The sequence below is a fragment of the Alligator mississippiensis genome, chromosome 2 (genome assembly GCF_030867095.1).
Source record: "Alligator mississippiensis isolate rAllMis1 chromosome 2, rAllMis1, whole genome shotgun sequence".
In the NCBI taxonomy this organism is placed as follows: Eukaryota; Metazoa; Chordata; order Crocodylia; family Alligatoridae; genus Alligator; species Alligator mississippiensis.
Genome location: NC_081825.1, coordinates 98,742,332 through 98,757,549, shown reverse-complemented (window position 1 = coordinate 98,757,549; position 15,218 = coordinate 98,742,332).

Genomic DNA, 15,218 nt, shown 5'->3' with positions numbered 1-15,218 from the left:
AGACATTCAAAGACAGGCCAAATCTCTTATACAAAGTGTTGAAGAGATCTAAGGTCATTTGCATATCCTGTGCAGAGTGAGCCATCATGCAGCAATTGTCTGCAATCTGAAGGTCATGGATGTCCTGGGTGGTGAGTTTTGTTTTTGCCCCGAAGCGCCCAAGATTGAAAAGCTTTCCATCCAGTACTGGATACTAATGCCAGATGGTAGATCATCTTGGATGAGGTGGATGATGATGGTCAAGTAGATAGTGAACAGGGTGGGGGTGAACAGGGTGGGGGAAACCTAGTTTGATCCTGGTCCATATGTGGAAGGCATCGGTTTCAGATATTCCACTCAGGACAGTGGTGGTCATATCATCATGCAGGAGCTTCAGTATGGTGACAAACTTCAGTGGGTAGCCAAGGCATTGGGGATGGGCCACAGAGCTTCATGATTTAAGGACTTGAATGCCTTGGTCAGGTCAATGAAGGAAAGGAACAGTTCTTGATTTTGCTCCTGTCATTTTTCTTTCAGTAGGATGCAGGCCAGGATCTTACCTGCAATGGACAAGTTGCTGTAGTTCCCACAGTCAGATTTATCCCCCTTCTTGTAGATGGTCACAATGGTTGCATTCTTGAGATGCCCAGGGATGTCCTCTTCATGCCCAAGGCAGAGGATAAGCTGGTGGAGTTGTGATGTGAGTGGGAAGCCACCAGCATTGTACACCTCTGTGGGTATACCATCTGGCCCTCAGGCTTTGTTGGTTTTCATCTGTCGGATGGCCCACTTTAGCTCTCTGATGATTTGGGGGAATCACCAAGAGACTCAACCACAGAGCAATGTGGGATGGCTTGGAGGGTCTCCTCTGATATGGTGGACTCCCAGTTAAGGAGGAGTTCAAAATGCTCCTTCCAATGCAGACAGATGGTGTCATCATCTTTGAGGAACCAGGAGCCATCCTGTGATTGGAGGGGGTTTTGTCCAATGGAGCAGGGTCCATAGGTTGTCTTGGTAGCCTGGAAGAAGTTACACATGTCATGTTGGTCAATGTAGCCCTGGATCATGCGCGCCTTCTCCACCCACCAGCTGTTCTTCATGTCATGGATGCATTGCTGGACCTCAGCCTTCAGCTGGTACACTGCCATCTTTCACCGAGTTCATGGAAGGCTTTGCCAGGTGATAAAGACTGCATGCTTCCTCTTGAGGAGATCACGAATCTGAGCATCATTGGTGTCAAATCAGTCCTGGTTCCATCGCAATGAGAACCCAATAGTCTGGGCGCAGGCATCTTGGACAGAGGACTTGAGTTGCTCCCATTTTGCCTGGATGAAGATGTCATCAGCAGTAGGGACTTGCCCCAGTGCACTATAGAACTGGGCCTGGAATTCTTCCCACTGCCCAGGGTCCTTCAGAGCTGTGATGTTCAGCCATCTCCAGGCAGCCTTCTGGGTCTTCCGGTGTCTTGGCACCAGGCAGATGTTTATCACTGAGCGCACAAGTCAGTAGTCTGTCCAGCAGTCTTCAGATCCCTTCATGGCCCTCGTGACAAGCACATCCCTCAGGTCTCTACCTCGGACAATGATGTAGTCCAAGAGGTGCCAGTGCTTTGACCTCAGATGCCTCCACATGGTCTTGAGCCAGTCTTCTGGCAGAGGATGGTGTTCATCACAAGCGGGCCATGTTGGGCGCAGTTGGTCAGGAGCATGATACTATTGTCATTGGCCTTCCCCACACCATTCTTGCTGATAGTTCCGCTCCAGATTTCATGGTCACATCCAACCCAGGCATTAAAGTCACTCAGGAGAATGACCTTGTCATCCCTGGGGATGGAGGCAAGGGCATTGTCAAGATCGGAGTAGAACCTTTCCTTGACTTCCTTCTTCATCGGAATCCAGAGTTGGTGTGTATGCGCTGATGACAGCGGTGCATTGGTTTTGGCTGAGACAGAGGTGAAGGGTCATCAGCCTTTCATTGACACCCGAAGGGAGTTCGGGGAGCATGACAGTAATCTTGTTCCTGATGGTGAAATTGGCTCCATGGATACTATTTGGTATATGTACTATCTACTCTTCGGATAAATGAAGAGTTTCAGATTCCAGAGCTGCCAATCTGGCACCTTTATCTCATAATAAATTCAGTTTAAAGAGCCAAGGTAAGTTAGTAATATCTAAGCTCTCATATCTTTCCTTAACTTTTACCATGCTAGAGGGATGGAAAATTATTGCAGCAAAATTTGCAAAATTTCAAAAATAGAAGAAAAAAATGTACTCTACAGGATTGGAAGTTTGTGAATAAAGCAAAGAAATACGTTTCTTAAATTCTGGGAAAATGTTCCAGGAATTAACGTAAGAGCTAGAATGTGGTGTCTGTTGAGGAATATGATTCAGGCCTTTTGAGAGGCATAATAGATTTGAGGACTTGGTACTAAGATGCTGCAACTTGAGACCGTTGCTCCTTGTTCTGTCATCTGCCACCACTGAGAACAGTCTAGCTCCATCCTCTTTGGAACCACCCTTCAGGTAGTTAAAGGCTGCTATCAAGATCAGGTGAGCCCTTTAGATTGAGTGTGTTTTTACTCAGCTGGAAAGGAGAGCATCTGGATTCCAGGGCTCTGGGGCCTGGAGAGTCGTTGTAGAGAAGTGAAATGAGAAAGGTGGCAAAGGGAATTAGTGAGGACTCACCCAATCAAGTAAGAATATACATGCAAAGTCTTAAAATGGAATAACTGTAATGAAAAATTATACTTTTTCTGTGGCATTATTCCACTTAGTCATGCTTTGAAGAACCAGTGGTCCTTTCAGCTTCCCTCACCTGAACATCCTCCACCCATCCTCAGATAATTTTCTCTGTGGACTACGCTGTGGACTGCACTTCTTAGATTAGTGATCAGCAAACCCTGAACCGTAACAAACAGAAAAGCTGGCTTTGGAAAGGTAGAACTGCCTATTTTATTTTCTTACAAAAGAGACATCCTCAAAAATAAAATGAATTTCTATGCATCTGAAAGTATTAATGGTAACTGACTGAAAACTGAAGCCTCCTATTTATACAGGCTGGGTAAAGCAAGAAGTACATAATGGAAACCTCATGCTATCCCATCAATGTTCTTCAGACTTTTCTAAAGAGCTTTGACTTCTCTTCTAAGAGTTATAAGGGGGCCAATAATGGTATTGGTTTTTGTGACACAAATATCTTTCTTATGGGGCCAACTCCAACAAACTATTTTATGTAGGTCACTGAACAAGCATCAGAGGATAATGACTTTCTGTCACTACTGTATGCCCACTTGAATCAGATAAAAGTAGTTGGGACAAATGTAGAAATGAGAAGCTACGGGGTTCTGCCTCTATGAAAGAAACCAAATACAGTTTCATTCTTGCTGCTGAACCTCTTTGATATTTCTACAACACTGAAACATGTTATTAATTAAAATTAAAATACATATTTATATACAAGCATGTACAAAGGTCTAATCCTGTATGGGGCCTCACTGTGCTAGGTTCTATTGAAATAGATACTAAGATATGGCTGCTGAATCCACAACCTTATTCTAATCTTCATAAGATAACATACATACACTCTTATTCAACAGGCACCAAGCCTACTAACCTTTTCCAGACTACCCTGTAATATTACTTGTTGCTTAGTGAGTACATTGATTATGCTTAATAGAAGTTTGAGGAACAGCTTTCTTTAGTCTCAAATTCGCGACAGTTCCCCTTCTATTTGGCAGTACATTAATGGAAATGGAAAATTGCCTCATTCTAAATGTCAGAATAATAGAGCACCAAAAACAATTCAGTCATGTCTTTCAAACCACGCACATATGGTTCAGCACCAAATGTCACTATTCTTCTTTACTTCCTTTCCATTTGTCACTGTCTCTGTTGATTATCATTGTTTGGGTTAAAACTTTCCTAAAGGCACAGGGCACAACCTACCTTGACATTAGATTAACTCTTCTAACAAAATGGATGATTCTATGCCCAAAAGCCTAACATGGGTCTCCCAATTGCAACAGTCCCAGTGTCAGACATCTTTATACACTCCATCAACGTTCAATAAACCTATTTTCAGTTGCAGTTTTTCTCACATATTTAAGAACTTGCATCATGCACTTCATGAATGCCTATAAACAAAGTTACACCAGCAGTACTCTAGTAATAAGGTAGAATTTATATTTGCTTATTACCCTTTTTCTACAGAAAACAAAAAGATTGGCAACTATCCAGCTTTTAAGGTATATTTCTTTGTTTTTCTTCCTTGTTCATTAGTACATGAAATTATTTTTTTATGAGTGGATCTGTTTATTTATATCCCTCTGTGATGTGAGACACCTCAATACATTATTATTACTTTTTATTATATGCCCCTCTATAGTGTCTAAATATCAAGTGTCATCAAGTATATGTTTCCTGCTTACAGTCTCAGGGTAAGCATCGAGCAACAATGAAGTACTACAACAGAAGGTGGAAACAACAAGAGGAAGAGTTATCATTTTAACACACAATAATCTTAAATGATTATTTAGCTTGCAAAATCAAATTATCCAAAATTATGAACTGCCAGTATTAATGTTGTATGTACACCGTCAATCATTCCCTCAACTGTATATCTTATGATGAAGTATTTAATGGCATGCTTATATACGGGCACTACTTTTCCATAGGACATTTACCTTATTCAGTTCTCTCTCTCTCTCTCTCTATGTATTTATGTAATATGAGCAAAACTATGAGGTTTTTTTTTTTCTCCTATTCTTTTTCTCAAGAACAGCTGAACCAAATAAATTAATGTGGCAACAGACATCTACCACGGAAAATTTTAGTTCAAATGTCTGGTGTTTCACAGAGGTGCAAGCAACTAAAAATATAGTCTTTAAATTGAAAGTATTAGTTACCTGGGCTACCATTCATGCCTATAAGATATGATGCATCTTGCTTTATGTGCATCCCTTTACAAAATGTGATCTCTAAGAAGTAGGGCATGTCCCTCCAAATATACCGATATCACTTCCCAGGGCAATTCCTCTTTACTCAGGCCACTGACACATGTTAAAAATAAGGTGTGATGGGATCTGTTGTGTGATCCCAACACTCATGATTCCTGCCATGCCACATATGCATGGCAGGAGGCGCCACTATGGGACTGAACGTCAGATCCCATCACACCATATTGCAGTTATAGTGGAAGGCCTAGGATCATGATCCCGGGCTCCCCCTGCACAGGGAATCTTTGCTCCCATAGCTGGGATCTGCCAATAATCAGAGCTCTAAGCCACTGGGTTGCATGGGGAGGGGAGAAGGAGGAGGTATCCTGTGATCCCACAGTTGAGAGCTCCATCAGCTGATGAGGGTTCCCAGCCAGGGGAGCTCATTGTGCTCTCCTGGCTGGCAGCTTTGATCAGCTGACCAGCAGTCCCAACCTCTGGAGTACACTGGGGTGCTAGAAGCACTGGCCATACATTCAATTATAGGTGGGATATGAACCAGCCCTGAAGATATTACATATATTTTGTGTAACAAGTTTGTTGCTTATTCCTGTTTAGCACACCATTAATTGAATGAACATGTGGTCAGGTTACTGCTTAAGATGTGATTAACCAGTTAATCATGTCTTAAGTGTAATGTGTATTAGGGGCCTCAGTCTCAAAGAGCCACTACCCTCACAGTCCAAGTTGCTCCCCACACATCAGTCTAACCACTAGCTGATCACTCTCTCTTATCATGTTACTTTGAAAAAAAGCAAGGTATCAACTGCATAGACACACAACCCATCAACAGTGCACATGTCTACTAGCTCATTCCTTGAAATCATAACCATCACCATTGCATAGATTCATAGATTCATAGATGCTAGGGTCGGAAGGGACCTCAATAGATCATTGAGTCTGACCCCCTGCATAGGCAGGAAAGAGTGCTGGTTCAGATGACCCCAGCTAGATGCTTATCTAACCTCCTTTTGAAGACCCCCAGGGTAGGGGAGAGCACCACCTCCCTTGGGAGCCCATTCCAGACCTTGGCCACTTGAACTGTGAAGAAGTTCTTCCTAATGTCCAATCTAAATCTGCTCTCTGCTAGCTTGTGGCCATTGTTTCTTGTAACCCCTGGGGGCGCCTTGGTGAATAAAACCTCACCAATTCCCTTCTGTGCCCCCGTGATGAACTTATAGGCAGCCACAAGGTCGCCTCTCAACCTTCTCTTGCGGAGGCTGAAGAGGTCCAGGTGCCCCAGTCTCCCCTCATAGGGCTTGGCCTGCAAGCCCTTAACCATACGAGTGGCCCTTCTCTGGACCCTCTCCAGGTTATCCACATCCCTCTTGAAGTGCGGCGCCCAAAACTGCATGCAGTATTCCAACTGCGGTCTGACCAGTGCCCGATAGAGGGGAAGTATCACCTCCTTGGATCTGTTCGTCATGCGTCTGCTGATGCACAATAAAGTGCCATGAGCTTTTCTGATGGCTTCGTCACACTGCTGACTCATGTTCATCTTGGAGTCCACTAGGACTCCAAGATCCCTTTCCGCATCCGTTCCACCCAGCAGGTCATTCCCTAGGCAGTAGGTATGCTGGACATTTTTCCTCCCTAGGTGCAGCACTTTGCATTTCTCCTTGTTGAATTGCATTCTGTTGTTTTCTGCCCATATGTCCAACCTGTCCAGGTCTGCTTGCAGTTGTTCCCTGCCCTCCGGCGTGTCCACTTCTCCCCACAGTTTTGTGTCATCTGCAAACTTGGACAGAGTACACTTCACTCCCTCTTCCAAGTCGCTGATGAAGATATTGAAGAGTATCGGTCCAAGGACCAAGCCCCGTGGGACTCCACTGCCCACACCCTTCCAGGTTGATACCGACCCATCCACTACGACTCTCTGGGTGCGACCCTCTAGCCAATTCGTCACCCACCGGACCATGTATTCATCCAAGTTACAGCCTCTTAACTTGTTCACCAGTATGGGGTGGGATACCATATCGAAGGCCTACCTGAAGTCTAAGTATACGACATCAACCCCTACTCCTGCGTCCAGGCGTTTTGTAACCTGGTCATAAAAAGAGACTAAATTAGTCTGGCATGATCTACCTGCTACAAACCCATGCTGGTTCCCCCTCAGCATAATTTGTCCTGCCGGGCTCTCGCAAATGTGAGCCTTGATAATTTTTTCAAAGACTTTGCCTAGGATTTCTGCCTATTCTTTCATACAGGTTAGGAATTCTCAGTAGTGATTACCTCATTTTGTTCTTATTTTTTTCTCAGTTTCTTTCCTATGGGTTATAGCAGGAGTAGTACAATAAGAGTAAGCTATATGGGCAGATGTAAGCATTTGTCTAGAATATACACCCTGGTTGGCTACTATAGTTTAGGTCCCAAATTTGAAACAAAACTCAGAGCAGTATTTATACTGGTGCAACTGGCATTATGCTAGTGTGAAAAAGTAGTGGACAAATTAGACAAACACTATGCCAGGTAACTTTACCCAGTCTGGGAAAAAAAATTGTCCCTTAGAGAATCAGAGATAGCACTGATTCTCTGACATTAATATAAATGATAACAATGACATTGATATAAATTATTCCGGTTTAGGTTTTTTTCTGTTTGGGTACTGCCAAAGCCATTTGCTACGGGGAAATTAAGTATTTCCTGGTCTCCCCCTGCCTAGCATTGAGGTACATTTTTGGACACGCTGGTGAGCAATCATAGAATAACTGTATATTTGTCTTTTCCTGGTTCCAATACAATTTACATTGCTCTCCACCCTTATAAATTAAATTGGGGGATGTGTTTGTCTGTTTTGAATGGTCAAAACCTGTATCAAGCTTTTTTTTTATTAGCCATTTAATCTTCCTTTCCACTGAATTCTCCCCTTCCTCTTCTTACCCATCACCTAAAACACAAGTGTGAAAACATAGAAAGAAAGATGTCAGAAATATTGCAAAAAACTCTTAGATTCTTTTTGGTTTCCAGCATGATTCTATGTGGTTCAGATAATCATCTGAAGTAAGGACTGCCAAAAGTCAAGCTGAGTAACATCTTGCAAGGAGAATTTAAAAAAAAAAAAATAGAGAATGGTTCTTTACACATATAGATAAAAAGAGAAGAAGAAAAGAAATGAGATTACTATGCAGTGAGGATGGGGCAGAGATTCAAAATAATTGAGGTATATCTCAAAACTCAATGGATATTTAATCTCAGCTTCCAGTCAGGATAATAATACAGAACATCAGTCAACAACCTTTTGGGGCATCTGAACAGAATGACCTAAAGTGGGTCCAATTTGGGCTGGCACTAGTATCTGGCTAACACTGCTGCCATTTCCCCATCACCGAACCACAGTACCAGTAATGCCCTCAGCCAAATACCATCAAGATCTCCTGCTGCTGAATGCTTCTGAAGCCTTCCAGCTCCATGGGCTGGATCTGTGGGCTCTGAAATCCAGATCTGGCCTGAGAGCCTTAGGTTGTCAACCCTTGATATAAATAATGGGAGAAAAAAACAGCAGAACTAATGGGGATGAATGTGGAGATATGATTGTTACCATACATGAGATGGAAAGAGCTTAATGCCTTCAAGCTGTACAAAGTGGGTGTGGGAAGAGCGGAAGAGCGAGGCCAGTAAGGTGGATTTAAAAGAGTCAAATCAAGGTGGTAATTTATTACTTGGAAATAGCAAACATACTACCCATATTTAAGAATGACAAAAAGTGGTCTGGATGACTACAGATTTCAGAGTCAGATCTCAATAATATTATATGAAATTTTGAAGGAAAAAATAATTGCATACATGGAGGTAAAAAGAAAATTGAATAAACCGTAACATGGGCTTACTAAAATTAGACTATACTGGTTCAACATGATTTCCTTGATAACTGATTTTTTAAGATGATAGATCTAATCTGCCTGGACTATAGCAGAGCTTTTGATAAGATTGCATAGGTTATGCATGAGTTATGCTGAAAGGAAAGTTATGAGGCTGAAGGGAGGTTACTAATGGAATTTCCTAAAATATTTCAGCTAAGACTATTTAATATTTTTATTCATTGCACTAGCATAAATGGGAGGATATGCTCAGGAATTTACTGATGACACAAAGTTGCGAATACTCATGCATACAAAAGAGGACCAGAATTATCATGCAGAAAGAATTGGATGATCTTTTGGGTTATAGTTTCAGAAAGATTTAGAAACTGAATAGTGCAAAGTTCAAGGTCAGGGGTACAGGTTGTAGCCATGTCGGTCTAAGGACATGGGCAGAGAATCTTCTTTGGGTAACTTTGATATCTTTTATTAGACCAACTCAAATAGTTGGAAAAATTCTTCTTTGCAAGCTTTCAGGTACAAATACCTGGATGGAATAGTAAAGAAGCCAGAGGCCAGTATGTATGCAAGAAAGCCAGTCAATGAAAATGTAAATTGAGGTAGTCAATGGGTGAAGCATATTCCATTCAGGAACAGCACAGAGCAACTGCAGATGCTTCTTCAGCCTGATGAAGGGTATTTGTACCCAAAAGCTTGCAAAGAAGAATTTTTCCAACTATTTGAGTTGGTTTAATAAAAGATATCAGATTTACCCAAATAATCTTTTCTGCCTAAGTTCAAGGTCTTGCATTAATAACAAGGATTTCTGCTATAACCCAGGGTTTAACAACATGAAACAACACAGTAGGAGAGAGACCTAAATGTATTAGTTAATACTAATTTCATAGATTTCATAGACATTAGGGCTGAAAGGGACCTCGGAAGATCATCGAGTCCAGCCCCCCGCCCAAAGGGCAGGAAGTCAGCTGGGGTCATAGGATCCCAGCAAGATAAGCATCCAGTTTCATCTTGAAGGTGTTCAATGAAGGCACTTGAACGACCTCCGGTGGCAGGCTGTTCCAGACCTTGGGGGCTTGGACAGTAAAGAAATTCTTCCTTATGTCCAGCCTGAAATGATCTTGTAGTAGTTTGTGACCATTCGACCTCGTCATCCCTTGGGGCGCTCTGGTGAACAAACGTTCCCCCAGATACTGGTGGTCACCCCTGATAAACTTGTAGGTGGCCATCAGATCACCCCTGAGCCTGCGCTTTTCCAGGCTAAAGAGCCCCAGGGCTCTCAGCCTGTCATTGTAGGGTCTGCTTCCCTGACCTCTGGTCATGTGCGTGGCTCTTCTCTGGACTCTCTCAAGCTTCTCCACATCCTTTTTGAATTGTGGAGCCCAAAACTGGACGCAGTACTCCAGCTGCGGCCTCACTAAGGCCGAGTACAGGGGGAGAATGACGTCCCGGGATTTGCTTGAGAAGCATCTATGGATGCAAGCCAGCATTTTGGTCGCTTTACTAGCCTTAGCATCGCATTGCAGGCTCATGTTCATCTTGTGGTCAATGATGACCCCCAAGTCTCTTTCTTCCATAGTGCTAGCCAACATAGCACTGCCGAGCCTATAAGGATGCTGCAGGTTTTTTTTCCCCAAGGTGGAGAACCTTGCATTTATCGGCGTTGAACACCATCAGATTCTCGTCCGCCCACTTGCTGAGCCTGTCCAGGTCAGCCTGGATCATCCGCCTGTCTTCTGGTGTGGATGCTTTGCCCCAAAGTTTGGTGTCATCTGCGAACTTGGCCAGTCCGCTTCTGACTCCAGTGTCCACATCATTAATGAAGATGTTGAACAGTATGGGTCCAAGGACAGAGCCCTGGGGGACCCCACTGGTCACCGGACACCACGATGAGTGACTTCCATCAATTACTACCCTCTGGGTCCGACCCAGGAGCCAATTTTCCAGCCAGTGGATTGTGGAGGACCCAAGGCGACAATTGGCCAGTTTCTCCAAGAGACAATCATGGGACACCAGATCGAAGGCTTTTTTGAAGTCAAGATATATGACATCAATCTCATCTCCGTTGTCCAGGTGATAGGTCACCTGGTCGTAGAAGGAAATGAGATTGGTCTAGCAAGACCTACCCGCAACAAACCCGTGCTGGCTATCCCTTAAGATGTTGGCGTTGGCCAGTCCATTAAGGATGGCCTCTTTAATAAACTTTTCTAAGATCTTCCCCGGGATAGAAGTCAGGCTGATGGGCCTATTGTTAGCCAGATCCACTTTCCTCCCTTTCTTGAAGATAGGCACCACATTGGCCTTCTTCCAGTCTTCGGGCACTACATCAGAGCGCCAAAAGTTTCAAAGATCTGCGCTAGAGGCTGGGCTATGATGCTTGCCAGCTCCTTGAGTACCCTGGGGTGAAGATTGTCTGGAAGCCACCCATTTGATATAGCTGTGGATAAAATAAAGGATATATCAGTTGATATGTTTCCTGTAGAAACCGGGATGTATTCACGCCATTATACAAAACACTGGTAAAAGCTCATCTGGAATACATGTACCATTCTGATCATCAGTGTTCAAACTAGATGAATTCAAACTAGAATAGGGCAGAGATGGGATATTAGGCTGACAAGAGAAATAGAGAACCTATTTTATGAAAGGAAACTAAAAATGTTTAGTTTATATAGCCTAGCAAGATGAAGGCTGAAAAAAGGATAAGAGTGATCTCTATAAATATAGTGGGAAGGTAAGTAGCAGGGAAGGAATAGAACCATCTAAAGAATGGCATTGGCAGAAGAACTAAGAGATGTAAATTGGCCACAAATAAATTTCAGCTGAAAATTAAAAGAAAGCTCCCAACCATCAGAAGCATGAGGTTCTGGGACAGCTTTCCTAGAAATGTAATGGGGGAAGATGAGGTAAAAAAACTTAACTACCTCTAAAATTGAACTTGATAAAATACTCATAGGGAAGATGATCTTGTGAGGCTGCAAGGGACCTCACAAGATCATCTAGTTTATCCCCCTGCTCAAGACAGGATCATCCTTGACTAAACCATCCCAGCTAAATGTCTGTCTAACCCGGTCTTAAAAACTCCAAGGATGGAGAGTCTGTAGTTTCTCTAGGTAGCGTGTTTCAATGCTTGAGCACCTCAATAGTCAGAAAGTTCCTCCCAAACTCCAACTTAAATTTCCCCTGATGAAGCTTGAGGCCACTGCTCCTAGTCCTGCCTCCTACAGTCATAGAGAAAAGTCCACCTTTATGTTTTCTAAACATTATTGCCCTTCAGATATTTGAAAGCTGTTATCAATTCCCCACCTCAGTCTTCTCTTCTCCAGACTAAATAGCCCTAGCTCTTTCAGACTTTCCTCATAAATCTTGCTTCCCAAGCCCTTACTTATTTTTGTTTCTCTGCACTCGACTCTTTCCAAACTGTTTACATCCTTCTTAAAGAATGGGGTCCAAAATAGGACATAGTACCAAGTGAGGCCTCACCGGTGCCGAATAGAGCAGAAGAATTACTTTATTTGATTTGCAAGTGATGCTTCTGTTAATATTACCCAGTACATTGTTAACATTTTTTGCAATTACAGCACACTTGGCTCATATTCAGCTTATGGTCTCCTGCAAACCTCAGGTACTTCTCTGCAGTACTGCAACCTAGCCTTGCATTTCCCAGTCTGTATTTTTGCATGCAGTTATTCCATCTCAAGAGCAGGACTTTGCACTTGTTGTTGAATCTCATCTGGTTGACTGTGGACCATTTCTCCAGTCTATCCAGGTCATTGTGGATCCTAGCCCTCCATTCCAGAGTATTTGCAACTCCACCCAAATGGACATCATATCATGCACAAATTTGCTAAATGTGCATTTAATCCCATTGTCCAAATCTTTAATGGAGAAGTTAAACAATACCAGACTCCGGACAGACCTCTGGCCATTTTTATGAAGGGTCTTATGATGTGGTTTCATGCAAGAACAAGGGACTGGACTTAGTGACTCCTGAGGCCACTTCCAGCACTGTTTCTAAAATCTTCAAACATATTTCACAATCACACATACTTCTTAATCTAAATTTCAAAATTTAAGAAGCTACTGTTCCTTTTAAACAAAAGAAGCATAACTGTAGAAGAAGACCTTCATGCTAAATTAGTGTTTGCTTACTTGAAGAAGCATTGCCACACCTTGTCAGTGATCTCAGCAGAAAAGACAAAATTTAAATACTGGTAATGGGCTATCTTCTCATGATAGAAATGATCCCTTCAACAGCAGGGTTAAGGTAGTTCTAAGGCAGGCCTTTTAAGCTGCCTTTGCTGACCTAGGCTATGGAAAGACTTCCAAAAGCCCCAGCAGAACGTGCTTTAACTATTGCACTTTACTTAAAGGTGCAATAGTTAAAGCACCCCTTTAAATTTACACCGTTGACTCAGTCTTCATTCAGTAAAAACTGTTTCTGACCAAATTTCTATAACTACAGGAAATTTTAATTAAAACCCAATCTTGCAAACCCTTACAGGATTAAGGTTTTATATAACTGGGCCCTTGATTCCTATCATGATTAAAATTTGCAGAAAGACCACATTACATCCTGCAGGCAGTATAAAGGGGCCTCCAGGTATGTGGATTCATATTCATTTTAAGACCTCTTTACAATCCTGTTTGGCATATTAGTATCTTAGAATAAAAGAGAATCAGGTTTATTCTGTTCAAAATGAAATGACCATTTACTGCTGCAATCAGTGACATTTTAAAAAAGCATTTATTGACATGATTAGTATGATAACCAATTTTTAGGTGTAATATACCTACATTTTCTATGGTATAAAATTTTAATCCAATATTGACAGTTTCTATGATATAAAAATCTTAATCCAGTACCCAAATTTTTGATCCATCCCATTTTAGCCGTGCGTAGGAAATTGATTTCTGAGCAAACATATTTTGACAGCAGTTCAATTTTAATAAATAAATATATTTTAATGTCTATTTTTATGTCAAGCATAGAAGTGTCAAGAAGAATTGAAAGTACAAAACAGTTCCAATAATTCAGATAGATGGGCTTTATTCTCACTAAATCAAACTTCAACCAATTTAGTCTCTTTATGCTGTGCTAGTATGCTAAAGGGGGAATACACACACCTTATAGCTCCTACCATACAAGCATAAAAGAAAAGGGACCATAGTGAAAATTCAGTGCAGTGTACAGAATCACAATACTTTTATCAAAATTCCTTGCAGAATTTTATTGTATTCCAATAAGCAAGGAGGAAAGATATGTATATATATCAGATTGGTTTTAAACAGGATCATTTTCATGATTCTCTGAGATGTCAGCTGCTCTTTAGAACTTATTACACAAGATGCTTTATGGCCGTTATTAGATGTTGCTTTATAAATTGAAGTAAAGTGATCAATTAATACATAGGGAATTTTATATGGGCAGAATGGATATCATAAGTATGAAAAGCCCTAATTAGGAGTGCATCTTGCTATACTTCACACTTACAATTCTCTAAGAAGTTATTTTATTTGTGAATTACCTTAATCACAAAGAAATTAAAGAGAACAAACTAATTTGTGTGAAAATAATACTCTAGATGCAATAATACTCTAGATGCATGGAGCCTAGACAGGAAAAGTGCCTAGAGTCATTTCTGTATCTGATCAACTAGCTTGTCTAATCCATTTTACTGTGGATAGTTGGCCTGACATGACTTCAGATTAGTTTAATAGGGATTAAAGTGGCATGAAGTGTGTAAGTCTATGAATTTGCAAGTCTAAACATGTTTAGGAATTCATTTATCTTTAATGGCAGGAGGCGGAGAGAAAGTTCAAAGTAAAATTTAGATACATTTAAAACCATAGATCATTTCCTGGGAAATTTGGAAAAGAACTGAGAACTGCCCATTTCTCAGGTCAAATCCTGATGTCTTTACTCAGTCTCTACTCTCAAAATTCTCACTGGAGCCAAGCAGTAAGGCCCCCTGGGGAGTAAATGTATAGGTCCCTGTGTAAACCTACAAGTCCCCTTGATTACTGCCCAAATAAAGAAGGCCTCTGGCATTCGGTTTCCTGAGCTGGCATGATGTGTGCATAATGTCTTAGAGCTAGAGTTAAAGCTGCCAAAAGAAAGGGGTCGAAGACAGCCAAATGATGATATCACACCAATAAAACCTCATCATAGTGACACGCATAAAACACTCTGTAAACTGCTTTTGTAAGCTTTAATTTATTAAGAGTTTTGAACTGTTTTCATTCAGTGACATGTTTTCATTTACTTCTCATGTCCTTCATTAATTTGTTTCCTCTTTTAAAAATAATACAACATTTTTGGCAGTTTGAAACTCATGAAAATATAGATTGTATATAGACCCAAGATGAAGCCACTTGCCAGATATCCAGGAACCCATGTTTTTTTTGAACTGCTAGGCCAGAATATGATT